The sequence below is a fragment of the Sciurus carolinensis genome, chromosome 6 (genome assembly GCF_902686445.1).
Source record: "Sciurus carolinensis chromosome 6, mSciCar1.2, whole genome shotgun sequence".
Classification (NCBI taxonomy): Eukaryota; Metazoa; Chordata; class Mammalia; order Rodentia; family Sciuridae; genus Sciurus; species Sciurus carolinensis.
Window position 1 is genome coordinate 155,585,983 of NC_062218.1, and position 12,848 is coordinate 155,598,830.

The 12,848-nt window shown below is 43.4% G+C and overlaps 1 protein-coding gene across 9 annotated transcripts in view; it reads left to right on the top strand.

Moving 5' to 3' along the window:
• The window catches only part of Tenm2 (teneurin transmembrane protein 2), a 621,032-nt gene that overhangs the window by 268,975 nt on the left and 339,209 nt on the right, over window positions 1-12,848 (top strand). The gene's annotated exons all lie outside the window — the stretch shown is intronic.

Genomic DNA, 12,848 nt, shown 5'->3' on the forward strand with positions numbered 1-12,848 from the left:
CTGCAGAGGACAAAGCTCCCTGGTGTACACGGATGTTTCAGAACCATGGAGAGCGATGCTAGGTGCCAGAGCAGAGGGACATCTGATTTAGCCAGCCCTTGCCTGTGGTTTCAAGCCCCATTTGGAACCCCACAGGTGGCAGATATGACAAAAACTCTACAAAGAAGCTTTGCATTGAGAGCCAGTCTCCCCTGAGCTTAGGAGCCAAGCTTTGTATCGTCACATTCAAAGAACAGATTGCATCTGGGCCCGGATGCCTGTCCTAATGTCAGCCCGCTTGGCATTTACCTTCTTTTCCCAGGCTGACCTCTGAAGATAGGGGCAGGCTCCCGGGGCATTGTTCTAACCATGCAAATGCCCTGGCCATTGTTTCGGCATGGGAGAGCTGCCGGTTCCCTTCCAGCCCAGCACTGTAATTTTATCAACTCTGGCTCAGAGAAACCTATATTTATAATGCTAATTAGGAGGGCACACATTTAATTTGAGTGGAAGACTGTTTGCATCTCGCTGAGCCTGATAGCACAGGGCTCAAGCGACAGCAGTCAGAGGCAAAGCAGGCCTTTCTCCCTTCTCCAAGTATTTGAAACAGGGCTTACTCTTGCCAAACAATTTCTCTGTTGGATTAAAAAGAGAGAGAGAGGGAGAGTGCTGAATCTGCTGGAGCTCAGAAAACTTTGCGTTTATCTCCTGCCTGCATAATATATTTCTCTGTGCACTGAGAAAACATGCCTCTTATGTTATCTAATTGTTTCCTGACACATTTAGCAACATTTCACACTCTTTAAAGTGACATTAACATTGCTGACAGTGGAGGTACTTTCATTAGATGGGCTTTGAATTGTAGCCAGGATGCACTGCGGGTCTTCAAACAGGCTTGTAAAAGGCGAGGAAGGTATTATTTATGAAAATAGAGAATTGGCCAACAGTGCCCTGTGGGTGCATATTAATTTTGCTGACTTTGGTCAATTTAGGGTGTGTGTCTGTGCATGTGTGTGTGTATGTGTGTTCCCATCTGTACACACACCCCAAACAACAGCTTCTTGTGAACTGAAGCATCTTCATCATCCAGCAGACTGCTGGACCATACGGGTGTCATGGAAGGTCTCCAAAAGGTCTCTTTGAGCGCATCCTTTCCACCACAACCTAGCAATGTGCCATTTCGTATACAAATCCATCACGTGACACCCAGGCTAGGGCTGAGTAACCACATGACTGATGCACATGCTCCTGGTTGTGGTGGTCATTCTCCCCCTTCTCCCTTACAGTGTCCTCTTGTCCCTGAGGTTGTTTCTTCTGTCTTCGGCTGTCCAGGTTGATGCATGCTTTTCCCTGGGAAGGTTTCAGAGTGAGGCTTCATGTAAGGGTACCCTGAAAACACCTGGCTCTGCAGGGATTGGGGGAAGAAATTTGATGTTTCCTTCTGACCTTCATGAAAAAATTCAGCTGGACTTAGAAAAGTGGGGAAGGTCCAAATCAGGTTGTAAATTTCTACTGGGACACAGCCTCCCATGTTAGCTCAGCCCTATTATTGATCTCCTCACTTGTCATGTACGTAGAGTAATATTCAGAGACTGTGGAAATTTAAAGCTGCAGAAGACAGGTCACAACACATTGTCCAGCCACTTTCACACTCTGTCCTGTCTAATGAGTCGCCCTGCCTTACCCCAGATAGAATCTGGTACTCATCTCTCTTCACCTCCAGCATTGTGATCTGTGTGGCTATCCAATGCTTCATCAGAGCAATCTGAATTAGCATGTTGGCTTAGCTCAGTACTTACTGTGTGACCTTTGTCCAGCCCTTTGATCTCTACAAACCTCAGTTTACTCACGTGTAAAATGAAGATAATAAGAGTGAGTTGCAGGTCATACTGATAGAAGGCTTACCTAAATTCCCAGTTGCGAAGTGTGCTAAGCGTAGTGCTGAATATGTCGTAAACATTCAGCAAATGATGTTAGTCCTGTTCACTGCGCCATGTGCTCTGTTGTGGCTGAGACTTTTCAGAGTCTTTCTATATTTTCAAGGGGTGGATTTTCTGCCTTTTTATTGGCTACTGGTGTGTAGATTCTGAAGCATCTAATCTTTAGCGTCTTACTGAGGATCATTCAGTGAGGAATGGCTATAGGAGTGTGGGCAGAAGAGATGAAATAGTTGGTGTGTCTGCTGCCCTGAACTCATGTTTTATCTTTGCTGTCCCTGAAGTACCTGAAAAAAACACAGACTTACAGTTGACAACTGTTTGCTTTCTGCTGACAGTGCCTTTGAATAGGAATGAGAGCTATTTCCATCTGTAAGACAATTGACATTTGCAGTATACTTTCCTAGGTGCCATCCTTTAACCTTCAAAAGGTCCTGAAAGGAGAGAAGGGCACCATCTCTTACCCTTTTAATACACGATAATAATTCTTACCATTTACTTCAGAAAGTTTATATAAATGTATTAGTTAATATTTGCAATAACTAGTAGAGTACGTTTCTACACATTTTGTTTATCAAACCTTTGAACATAGGAAAGTGAAGTCTCTTGACCAGAGTCACCCAGCAAATTAGAGGGAGAACCAAGATTTGAACTTTAAGTTAGTCTCACTGTCAATCATTGTCATGCCAGCAATGGCTTCTTTGTCTTTACAAAGATTGATTAAATTCCATTGTCCTTTCCTGTGTGGTACAAGCTCTGGAGACAGAATGCCTGAGTTCAAAATCTTCCTCCCACCCAACTTACACCCCTGTGGTTCAGTTGGGATAATGTTATCTGCCTCAAAAATTTTTTGAGATTAAATATAAAAAATTATGTAAAGGGTTTGGAAAACAATGCCTTGCATATCATTAGAGCACCATTCATCTTAGAAACTGGGAATACCATTCTTTTGATAGACCAGAAACCACAAGAACTGAACATGAAAATGTGTAAGACAGACCCCTTGCATGGTGGGAGACTCGTGTTCTAAAGGAGACTTTGAAAATTAAGTTTCAGCATGTACATAGAGGTCTTTTTAAATCTTTCTCCAGAAGTTTTCCCCAAAACTAACCCCTTTGGACAACAACGGTGTGAAGTCAGTTCTAGGAGTCAGGGAAACAGCCCTGTGTGTCCCCTGCATGTTGTGGGACAGGCGCAGCTCGGCTTAGTCAGCAGTCACGTTGCCCACGTGCTTTGTGACTTTCCTCTGGTGGAGCTGGGTCACTGTTCCCTGTAGTTCCCCAGGGTGGAGAGCTTTCATAATTACCGTGGATCACATCTAATACTGGAGTTCAGTTCTAAAGACTGAAGATGAGCCAAGAACAAAAATGTGGTCTCAACCACCACTTTGAAAATACCCTGGAAGAGTGTAGCCTCGGAAAGTGACATATTCTCTCTCAATAAATACGATAGTGTTTCCTGCAAACTTGTTACAGACTGTCCTGCCTTCATTTGAGCACCAGATGAGTAGTGACTTCATAGTCTAAGCTGCTTGATATTATAAAAGCAACACACATTTAAAATCAGATACTTACCCACTAAGAGATACCTGAAATTGAACACAGCCACAGCACCCAACAGTGAGGTCAATGTCAAGAGCATTGATATACATCCAGTATATGTCTGTGGACCAAATTGTTACCATCATCCAATCACAGTGGTGTTTATTTTGTACAGGCTCTGTACTGGGTGCTAGGATACAAAGATATATAATCCACAATCTCCACCCAAGGTCACTCATGAATGAGCCAGACATTTAGACAAAATCTCCAAGGTAACATGTCCACGAACAGTAATAGAAGCAGGTGGAGTGATCAGAAAAGATGTAATAAAGGTGGTTACAGGGTCCGAAGGAGGTTTTCAGGAGGACGTTGAGAGCAGGGAGAAACATAGGGAGGGAAAGATATGTATTCCATATACAGCCGCTTTGATGTGGTTAGAGTGTAGGTAACAAGGGAGTCTGGCAGGAGGTAATTACCATGCAGGAATTAGAACTGTGTTATGTAGGCAGTAAGGAGTCTTGGGACAGTTGAGAGGAGGAGTATGACATGAGCACATTTGTGCAATCAGAGATACATTGGCTTTTGTATGGGAGTGGGACTCAGGAGGGAAGAGACCCGGTAACTACAAAGCTAGAACCGTAGCATGTTAGATAGCTTGTGTTACTGTACAAATAATTGAGCTAATCCATTTATAAAGAAGAAAAAGGTTTATTTTGGCTCACAGTTGGGGAGGTTTTAGTCCATCAGTGGTTGATCCCATTGACTTGAGCCCATGGTGAGACCATGGCAGAAGTATGTGGCAGAGCAAAACCACTTCATTTCATGACCAGGAAGCAAAGGAGAGAAACAGTCAGAGACTAGAGTCTTACAATCACCTTCAAGGTCACACCCCCAATGACCTAAAGACCTCCCAATAACTCCCACCTCCTAAAGGTTCTCTAACCTCTCAAGAGCACCAAGCTGGGACCAAGCCTTTTAACATATTGGTCTTTGGGGGACACTTAAGATCCAGAGTAAAACAGTGCCTAGACGCCTATCCAATATGGTAGCCTCTAACCCCACGTGTTATTTAAATTTAAGTAGTTAAAATTCCATAAAAGTCAAAGTCTAGTTCCTCATTGGCACTAATCATATTTCAAGTGCTTGGTAGCCACATGACTCATTATCACAAACACAGAGTGTGCTCATCATATGGAAGGTTCTGCTGAACAGCACTGATCCACCAAAATGGCAACGCTGTCTCCTCCTAGGGGTGCTGGGAGATGTCTCTAAGTAAGGTGCACGTGGCAAGCTCCAGAATTACTGGGCAGAAGGCATTTGAGGAGTGAGTCATTGCTGTTGGTAAACAATTGTGTCATTTCAGGTAAGGCTTTGAGTCCTCAGAAGTGCCTGTGTGGATTCACTGCCTCTCACCTCATGAATGTGCAAGAACTGGCATTAGGAAATTATAGAAGCCATATTATTTCAAAAATAAACCCTACTCTCCATCTATAGTCTGATCTATATCTGACACCTTCCAAAGTGCAAGGCTGCCAGGAAGATGTGATATATAAACATGCAAGCTGTTGGTGAGATAAAGTAATGACACCCAAACACACAGAGCCCCAAACTGTGAAGTCGGTTCATGCTCGAGTTCCTGCATGAAGCCCTTTAACTGGGGCAAGTCCAACCGCATGCCACCCTTCCAATAAATTATGTATAATAGCTGGTGCGCAAGCAGGATAGTTTCGCCAGGGCCATCTGAAAACGATTTGTTTTCATGAAAATGCTTAACTGGGCTTTAGTGAGTTCACTGAAGTGTGAGTGAAGAGGGCAATTAGGTATTCTGCTGTGAAAATAAAAACTTTGCATGGGGTGATGTGGAAAGGGACAACCCAGGTAGGTGGACATTGCCTGATTGAGAAGACATAAGGGGTCATAACAAACACTCCTCAGGTGGGGGCCTACCACCTGAAACCGTGGGAACATTCTCCCTGAATCTCCTGCCTCTGTAAAGCCAGCTCAGTTCAGAAGGGGCTCTCCCAGCCCAGTGCAGTGGCGCACGCCTGGAATCCCAGTGGCTTGGGAGGCTGAGGCAAGAGGATCTTGAGTTCAAAGCCAGCCTCAGCAACAGTGAGGCACTAAGCAACTCAGTGAGACCCTGTCTCTAGATAAAATACAAAATAAGGGCCGGGGATGTGGCTCAGTGACTGAATGCCCCTGAGTTCAATCCCTGGTACCCCCCCAAAAAAGGTGGGGGGCCTTTCCCACCTCTGGAGGGAGCTGCACAGCATCTTCACTCAGTAATGGTGTGGATTCCTTTGGGCAAAGTATACCTGTAACTTCAATTTCCCGGTAGTAATGTAAGTTTATTTTCTTGACACTTTCATGGGTAATGGGACAGAGATGACTAAGCTAAATCTTTCAAGTCTATCTACCCAATTCTTACCAACTGGGGGGAGAAAACAAAGTTAAAAATCTAGATCATGCACAACCATAGAAATAAAGAGATGTTGCAGTCTGAAAAAAAAATAGCATTAAAAAAAAAATGACCACTTCCAAGGATTCCTGTCCAAGCCATCACGTTTGCTCACTCAGAGTGTCTCCAACCCAGCAGTATAGACATGTGACTGTCCTCTGTTGTGGGAGACTGTACCATGAATTGTAGAGTGGTTAAAGAGTCCCTGGCCTCTACCTGCTAGGTAGTGGTGACTCCATCCTCCCCACCCCCACATTGTCCCAAGTTTCCCCTGGTAGTAAAAGTGCCCCATCTGAGAATGCCTGATCTAGCCTAAGATTAGCAATAAAGGTTGGCAGCCTGCTATTAGGAGGAAAGATCTATAAAACCATATAATATAGGGCCTGGGGTTGTAGCTCAGTGGTAGAACGCTTGCCTAGCATGTGTGAGGCACTGGGTTCAATTCTCAGCACTGCATGCAAATAAATAAGCAAAATAAAGTTTCATCAACAACTAAAAACTTTTTTTAAATATAATGTAAACATAAGAAACAAAATATATAATTAGATGCACATATCTATGTTTTCATTTTAAGATGCTATATTAATTGGGGGATCATTTTTCCTCCTACAGTCTACAGTTTGAGTGAAACTACTATCTTTGTTCTTTTTAAAAACATTTTAACAGGTAGGCAAGAAATTGAATACCTCTGAATCAGGATAGTTATATATAAAGCCTCACTGATAGTTTGAGGGAGCTTGAAGCTTCTCTCCAATGCTGGGCTCTAAAAGCTGCCATGGTACATGCTTGGTGGTCAGTAGGTAGACTGTGCCTGTCGCATCTCTTTCCACTCTCTAAAGCCCACAATATTTTTTATAAATAGATCAGATGCTTCCCACCATAAGTGGTTTCTCTGGGCTCCCGTGTTTGATTTCTTCTTATTTAGCTGGAAGGGAGTCAGCTTTAAGAACATGCAGATCTTATTCTGGAGGCAGAGGCAGAACTGGAACTTACTTTTACTAAATAACTGTGTGGACAAGTCATTTTTCCCTTTGGAATGGGTGATCCATTTTGGGCAGGATTATACTGGTTCTAAGTGAAAGGTAACAATCCAAGCAGGCTTTCCATAAGATCAAAAGAGAGTAGGATGGAGAATAAATTAGTTCATATATTGAAACGATCAGGGACAGGGAAGCTCCAGGCCATCAGGAGCATCTCCCTTCATCTCTCACTTCTGCTCCGCTCCTTGCTGACTCCATTCTCGGGCAGGTCCTCCCCTTAACTAGCAAGATGGCTACGGCTGGTGCAGCTTCACCATGTCCCAGGTGAGAATAAAAACTCTAGCACAATGCACCCACAGTAGGTGCTTGTGAACCAAGTGGAACCAATAAACTTCAAGTATCTTTAGCTCCATTTAGTCCTTTGCACCTAGTTTATGTCAAGCCAGTTCTATGGGCTTTGTGGGTAATATCTCGACTCTTCACATATCATCAGAGAGGTGAACGGAGTTGCTGGAAGTCACAGGTAAGAACACAAGACAAAGCTCACTTTTCCTGACTCTAAAGAGCTTTGGAGAACAGACAAAACTGGATAGATCCAGAACCCAGGAATGGATTATACAATACAAAGACAGAAATAAGGCAAGCACAAAGGTAGAAATAAATATCTGCAAAAGATAATTGGGTGATGACATCCACTGGAGCCTGGGATTTGATTCAGGGCAGAGTAGGGAACGAGAACAGGTTGGTTGGCATGATGGAACCAACTGACAGATGAGTGGAGAGCAAAGTTGCTGGCACTTCAGGTCTAGGAAGAGCCCTTTGTAGTTTGTGGCGATAGAAATCCTCCCCCTGGGGTGTGCTGCTAACCTCCCAGAGTCTCCAGTACTCGTGGAACAACTGACAGCGTTGTGAGCATTGTGGATGTCCATAGATAAAATAACCAGGACTGTGTTTAACAAGGAAAAAACTGTGCTATGGCTTAATCCACCTTCCCAGTGATGGAGAACAGGCCTGCAGGAGGCAGGGCGTCTGGCTAGTTGCTATGAAAGGTGCCTCGTGCCTCGCGCCTCTGCAGTGGTGGCCATGGGCTCCGAGCCTCTGCCCCAACAGAGCCTGCTATACCTCCATGGAGAACCCTGTCACATAGCCCTCCCATGTTCCAAGTGCAGAATTAAACAGTCTGACACACTTTCCTGAATAGTATGTTTATGAAACTTGAGGGCCAGTAAAGCCACATCCGAAACCAAAATGGAACAAACAAAAATCCCACTGAATGCAACCAAAAGAAGGGCCTTTTCTCCAGGGTCGGGAGTATTTCTATTTACATAAAAGTACTGTAAACGTTTCTCACTCTTCAGAACTCCTTCAAAATGGGATTGTACATACAATTTATTTCACAGAGTTTTTTCATGGCAGTTGGGATTGAACCCAGGGTCTTCCACAGGACAGGTAAGTGTTCTACCCCTGGGCTGCATGCTCAGCCCTTTAGAGTAAGTGATGTAAGCCCAACTCGGAAGGTCAAGGGTCACATGTTTTCTCTCATACGTGGACGCTAGAGGAAATGAAAGTTGGCAGGGAACAGGGGTATCATGAAAATCAGAGCGTTCAGTAGACTAGAGGGAAGGACCCAGGGAAGGAGGAGGGGAGAAAAAGGGAAATGCTGGGAAATGATATTGGCCAAATTGTGTTGTTATGTTGTGCGCATGTGGGAAGAGTAACAAATTCCTCCATTATGTACGACTATAATGCACGGATTAAATATAGGCAAAAAACAGAGGTTTCACAAAAGTCAAACGTTTGGGGGGAAATGGACACTTCAGCCAAACATCTGAATTAAGGGCAGAATTGGGACTTATTGTTAGCATGTTTAGGCCTCCAGCCGTATGTTCACCTCTCTTAATTCAGTCCTTGTACAAGACTCAACCTTAACACAAAGCTGTCTTTTTTTATTAAGTTCTTAAGCATAAGGTGTCACAGAAGATTTCAGTTTTTGACTCAAGAATGTCCTTGTCTCTTACAAATCACCTGTTCTGTGTAAGTGTTCACCCTGCTATCCCTGTGGGGAACCTTGTTTCTGCCTCTGGTTAATTACCCCCTCTGGGAGGGGCTCTGTGGCGCATTCCACAAAAGGACCAATGAGTTTGGAATTCACCTCTGGTTCGTTTGTTAGCAACCCTCCTGTCTAATGTGGGAAGTAGAGACTGAGCCATCCAGGACTTGGGCTTTAGAATCATATCCCATGGGTTTCGACCCCAACTCTGCTGCTTGCTACCAGGGCAGTGTGGGGAAATTAGTCATCAAAGTTCCCTCTTCTTCACCTTTAAATGGGGAGAAAAATAGTACACACTTAGTTTAAAAAAAAATTGTGACTATTAAATTTGTGAAGTATGAGTTCAGTTCTTAGTGGAAGACAAGATCACACTCTGTTCATTAACTGGTAATATGGTGGGGCTGACTTAGTCTTTGGATGCAGTATTTCTGGTTCTCAGTTTTGTTCTATTTTGTTTTGTTTTACTGTCTCCTGAGCATTTCTCTCCACTCTGCCAAATATCCTGACACCCCATCACTACATAAATCAATTTTGTATTGCCTATGCAGAATACTTTAGTATCTGCTTACCATTGATCCTTTCAATGAGAAAGAACCAGTTGTTTGGAGTGAATTTGGGGAGTTGATCTCCAACAAGCTCTCTGACATAAATTAATGAATTTATTAAAAGTAGTTGGGTAATGTGTACAATGAATCAAAATGTAGTCTGTAAAAATTTTTTAAAAAAATTAAAAAAGTAGTTGTCCAAAGCAGCAATTTTACTGTTGGTTTTTCCTGTTTTGGGGGAGGGAGAAGAGATTGTAGCCCTTTAGTCCTGTTGAATGAGCTCTGAATTCAAATCCAGGTAAGGAGTTAATGGCACCTAATGGAAAGAACAGGGGATAGAGCAACATCGCTTCCACCATAGGTGGTTAATGATGAAGTTTCCAGGAATAACAGAAATGGATTAAGAGTGGGAACCCAGAGGGTAAACCGCAGATAAGCTCTGTGTGTTGGCTACCTCTCCCAACTATGAGTTTTCTAACTGAGGCTATTACTGTGCCCAATGAATCCAGGGCATCTGCAGAATCCTTCTCAACACAGCATTCCTAACAATCTATCAGAATTAGCATGGAGTACCTGTCTGCTCCTAAGTCCTTTAATCAGAAAATTTTTATGAGTTAAAACTAGCACAAAATCTCATTCATTGGGAAACAGACCAGTTAGCAAAATTTGAACTAAAATCCCCATGTTTCAGGTCATGGGAAATCCAGACACACAGATAATTAGTTAGACTTTGATTTACATGTGTGCGCAAGACCATATGATTTAATGAATGACATTTTGCTGCCTTTGCATGTTTCCTGTTGTTAGTTTTCTGTATATTTGCTGGGGACTCTACTGATTTAAAATGGAACTTCCAAAATTGCTTGGTGATTGGGGGGTTCTGGCAGTACATAAAGAGGGGACCAGGTAGGTTCGTACATGTGGCCTGGTTACCTGCCCATCCCACACTGTCTTTCTGTAAGAAGTTGTGGTCCATAAAGTGTGCTTGTGTAAGTTCCGGCTTTCTCCCTTGTACTTTGGAACCTGTTGTGTCTACACACATGGTCTCTGTCAGTTGGAGTAGTTGAGAGACGGGGAGGTGTAGTCTATCTGCACAAAATTACCAAATAGAATAGCACATAGAGAACAGCATCCCCCTGGATTGGGGGAAGATCTAGGGACTGAGAATTTCCCATCATGGTAAATCCCAGCAAGCAGCATTGAAGGAGCCACCAACGCCCGGAATTAAAGGGGGCAGGGAAATAATAGGACTCTGACAGTTCAGGCTACGTGTTCTCAATCCACAGAAGTAACCCCCGCTCTCATTGTGTCGTGACAGTTCTTCGTTTGTCTGTATTTGTATAAATTAAAAAGCGTTTCTGTCTTGTACTATATGAAATGAATTCATGCTGAGCAAAATTTCAAAAAGTTCATGTAAAGAATGATTTCACAGCAACTATCATATCAAGCTCCTGGAAAATTGCACTTGAACTTCAGTTCCACCTCAGTCCCTCAAAGGAATTTAAAAATTGGCTTCCAGCCATCCTTGTTCTTCGACATGCAGTTTCAGATATGCCTCAATAGCACAGACTTTAAAGCCTATTGATTGTGACTCAAAATCTGCTCCCACCAGAGCCTCGCTGCTAAGTGGACGTCGATGTTGACTTCACAGCACCTGGCCAGGGCCCCAGCACATGCAGAAGCCAGGAAGGACGCTGATGAAGGAGCCACTTTGAACTTCATAACGAAATTGCTAGAAAAACCTTGAACCCTGTCAGATGATCAGAGCTATAAATGGTTATTCAAAGAAATGTTTCTTACTTACAATCTCAAGAATGCCTTGGGATTGAGAGGTGGGAAACTGAAAACCTGATCTCTCAGAAGTCTCTCTCCTTTTATGTCACTTTCTTCCTTTTCTGTTACCATGCTATTTAGACAAGCACCATGTGGAGTAATGGTGGGTGAATTTTGGAAAAAAAACAAGCCCAAGTTTGACTCCTGACCCCTGTCACTCAACTAGCTATTTAATTTAATCTCTTTGTGCCTCAGTTTCCTCATCTACAAAATGGGAATATGCTATTGTCTCATTCTATGGAATATATAATAATTCTAACTTCATGGGTTTATTTTGAGGATTAAGTGAGATAGTAAATGTAAAGAAACTAGCATATTGAGTGGTGCATAGTTATTGCACAATACACGTTCAGTTGAAATAATAATGATGGTCGTTGTTGTTACAAGATCTATGGGAGAAGGTGTTGATTAAATCTTAGCACGGACTCTGATTCAGCTCCAGATAATTCTGATGAAACTCCAGTGTGTTTGGTCCACTTTTGCCAGAGCCACTGGCAAGAGTGTCATGCTTTATATTGCTCTCAGACAGCTATGAATGAATCGAATTTTTCAAATCAAACTCCATTTCTCCATTGATCTACTTCAGGGGTGATTCATCTTCACTTTGTTGTGTTGCTGGGCAGGGATGGCTCACATTGGAACTTTAAGGGAAGCTTACCTTCCACCTCAGAAAGGGGAGCAGGCTCATGGTTCCATGTCTCTATACCATTGTCATTCTGTGTTGTCACCAGAAGTCCCCTTATTCTTCTTCAGGGATTTGGCCAGCATCACTGTTTTTAGGAAGTCTTTGTACTCTCCCCTCCACCCCCACCTGTGAGACTAGAGCACATGTCCTTTTTCTCTGTCCCCACAGCACCATATCATAACTTGCCACCATCCTATTCTTTATCATCTGGTGCTGAAATGACATATTTGCCCATCTGTCCCCCCACAGGACTGTGAGCTCTTTGAGGGCAAGATTGATGCCTCACTTATTTTCAAGTCCTCAGCATCTAGCACAGTGCACATATATTTTTTTGAATCAAAATCATGTGCCACTAACCTTTGATGCACTCAATAATAAATCAGGAAATACAGTTATGAAAGCAATAACCAACACTGAGGGTTGGATGTGCCTCTACATACGTTGTCCCTCCAAAAGCAGGAAATACTCTTCAGGCTCAGGCACTTCTGCCTGGGTTGAGACACTAACCTGATGTTCCAGTTCACTTTCCCAACATCCTGCCCTTTCCTGCACATTGCCAGCCTTAGGGCGTATCTCATGGGCTGCTGTTCTTGGCTCATTTTCCTGAGCTTCCCAAATGAACAAATCAGCAGGCAAGCAATTGCAAAGACCCCAAGATGTAAGGGTGAAGTAGGTGAACGTCCGCATGCTGATTATCCTCGCTCAGCAGTTCAGCTGCCAGGAGCTCCCTGTCATGAGGAGAGAGGTTGCCTGCCGTAGCTTCCATGTGGGAGGAGAACTTCTCAACCCAAGGGCAACTCTAAGTTGCTGCCCACTTCCTGCCAGACCTGGCTGCTGCTC